This window comes from Monodelphis domestica, chromosome 1, assembly GCF_027887165.1.
Source record: "Monodelphis domestica isolate mMonDom1 chromosome 1, mMonDom1.pri, whole genome shotgun sequence".
NCBI lineage: Eukaryota > Metazoa > Chordata > Mammalia > Didelphimorphia > Didelphidae > Monodelphis > Monodelphis domestica.
This window is the reverse complement of record NC_077227.1, coordinates 388,911,493-388,914,636: the sequence shown is the minus strand read 5'-3', so window position 1 is coordinate 388,914,636 and position 3,144 is coordinate 388,911,493.

Genomic DNA, 3,144 nt, shown 5'->3' with positions numbered 1-3,144 from the left:
ATTCTTCTGCCTTGGAATGGATACTTAGTATTGATTATAAGATGGAAGGTAAGGGTTAAGGGGAAAAAAATTGCCATGCACCAGGCTTTGTGCTAAGCTCTGGGGGATACAAATACAAAAGCTGAGCATTTTCTGCCTTCCAGGAGGGCATACTCAATGGGGAAGACACCACGCATACAGGTTATGAGGTATATATATATATATATATATACACACACACAAAATAGAGTGGATATTGGGTGGCAGAGGTGAAGGGAAGGCTTCGTGTAGGAGGCACAAGAGCTGAGTCTTGAAGGAAACCAGGGATTCCAAGGGGCAGAGGTGAGCAGAGAGGTCACTCCAGGCCCAGGGGGGCAGTCAGTCCATAGTCCCAAAGACAGGAGATGGAATGTTGTATTTATGGAATAGGAAGTAGGCCAATATGGCTGACTCACAGCAAGTGTGGGACTAATGTAAGAGGACTAGAAAGGGAAGAACAGGCCAAGTTATAAAGAACTTAAAATTTTTTTTTAACTTTTTAATCATTAATTTAAAATTTTTTTCTAAGTCAAACAGGAGTTTATATTTGACCCTAGAAGCAAGAGAGCCATGGGAGATTGCTGAGTGAATTATATGGAGTCGGGTGGGAAGTGGGGAGGACCACAGACCTGCACTTTAGGAAAACTGCTTTGACGGCTACTTGGAGGATGGATTGAAGTTGGAAGACATTTGTGGGAGAGGCCAGTAGGCTATTTGTAGTAATCCAGGTAATAGGTGATGAGGGCCTTCTCCCCCACTCTCCTCACTTACTCTTTCACACAGGGATCTCAGGAGCCACCGTGGATTCAATCATCTCTAGGCTGCTGATTCTCAGATCTATTTAGTAAGCCCGACCTTTCTGCTGACCTCCAGACTTGCGCCTCCAAATGTCCATCAGACATTTCAAACGGCTTGTCCTGTAGACATCTTGCACTCAACACGTCCGACACTGAACTGATTATCTTTCCCCCAAACTCTCCCCTCTTCCCCCCGCTTCCTGTCAAGGTCACCCCTATCTCCCAAGAAGAAATGTTAAATCTGAAAGGAATTATCTAACCCAGGATTTGATCCGTGGGAAAAGGGAGACCCAGAGAGAGGAAGTATTATCAAGGGAGAACAGCAAATTAAAAACAGGGATGGGACTACGGTTCACAGCTCCTGAGACCAAGTCCAGGGTTTTCTTTTTCTACCAGTTTTCTAAATCTTTGAAGGTAAAAAATTTAAATTAAAAAATTCCCAGAAGCCACTGGGAAAACAGTATCCTTCAAAAATGGCCTTTTGCCCTGTGCGGGAGGAGTGGATTCTGTAAAGAAGATGAGAATGTGGAAGCTGGGACCCTCATCCTTCAAAGCTGGGGGGAAGAGGGCTGGGAAACGGGCCTGGGACCACCCTCTCCACCGCCCCCTTCCCTACCTACACCCTGGGAACAAAAAGGGCCAAAAGCAAGGCCCAACAAGGAAGCCCTTCCCGAGCCCCCACTTCCCAGCGCAAAGCAGGCAGGAAACATGAGGCAAAGCAGTGAGAAACCTAAAAAACCAGGCTTGAAGTCAGAAGACCCGAGTTTGCACCCTGGCTTTTCTGCATCATAGCTGAAGCCAATTCACCTCTTTTGGCCCATTTCTTCAGGATCTAGTGAAAAGAATGGCTGTAAAGCTGTAAAGCTGTAAAAGGGGTGTGTGTGTTATTTTTATTATCCTCTGAAAGTTGCCTGGGCCCACTGAGTAGAGAGCTCCTCATCTCTGGAAGTGTTCGAGGTAAGGCCAGAATGCTATCCCCTGTATGGGAAGAGAAGCTGAACTGCAGCAAGAGTTCTTGACCTTTTCTGTACCACCAACTCCTTTCGTGAAGCCTACTCAGAGGGCCTCTGAGAACCCCTCCTCTAAGCTTTTTTTTCCCTCCAATTCACTAATTGAAGGAAATGCTAAAAATTCGGTTAGAGGTTAGTGAAAATAAAGATGTAATTTCTTCCCATCCAGCCATTCAGATCTCCCCGAACTCCCCGGTGAAGACCCCTCAACACTGAGGTTGTCCCCAATGTGAATTCTCTATGAATCAATGGCTGACAAAGGCTATGCCCTAAAATATGTGTAGGGCCGAGACTCTCACAGTCCGTTCCCCTCTCCATGATCCTCTGACCCTAGATGTCCAAGAACCCTGCAAGCTGGCATGGCGGTCTTGCCGTTTGCCCCACCCTTCGCTCCTGGCGCAGGAAGCCGTAATCAAGTAAGCATACCCACTGGAAAGGGGGGAACCGGGGCCCCGTGCCTGCGCGTGCCCAGAACAAAGCTCTCGCCGCACTTTCCAGGCCCGGGACCGTCTCACTTCCAGGATAAATCAGCCCTTAATGAGTGCTTAGTAATTACACTGGGCCCAAAGAGCCAGGGTGGCACAGTAGAAAGCACACTAGCCCTAGAGTCAGAGAGCTTGTATTCAAATCTAGACACTGCTACCACAGAGACCTTGAAAGGAAGTCCCTGGCCCCTGGGCTGGCCCAAGTCAAGAGGTCACTTCCTCTTCTGGGCCTCCACTGCCTCACCTATAAAAAGGAGATTCAAAGAGCCTTCCTCTAGCTGTGTGACCCTGGGCAAGTCACTTAACCCCCATGGCCTAGCCCTTACCACTTTTCTGCCTTAGCACTAATACACAGTATTGATTCCGAGTCAGAAGGAAAGGGTTTAAAAAAATTTTTAAGGGTCTTGGGTCCATTATTTCATTTGTCTTTCCAGCAGCCTTATTTTACAGCTGAAGGTACTGGGGCCCAGAGGTACGATGACTTGTGCACAGTCAATAGCTAATACATGACGGTCAAGATTCATATTCAGGTCTTTTGACTGGATGCTTCGTTTTCTTTTAACAATGTCCCCCTTCTTCCTGTCTTTTTGCTCTAAGTACTAGGATGTGAGGGAGAAGCAAACCAGCAGGCCTCTTGCCTCCTGCTTCCCGCCCTGGGAAAGGGCAGGATTCCCGCAGAGCCTCCCAGCGTGGTGCGGCCCAGGCAGAAGGCACACAGCAGGTGAGCAAGGGTGAGGGCAGTTTATTAGTCTCCATGGGGTTGGCAGGGCCTGGGGTCCCGGGAGCATCAGGGAATAGACGTGTTCCTTAAATCAGGACTCTCAGGAGCCAGGA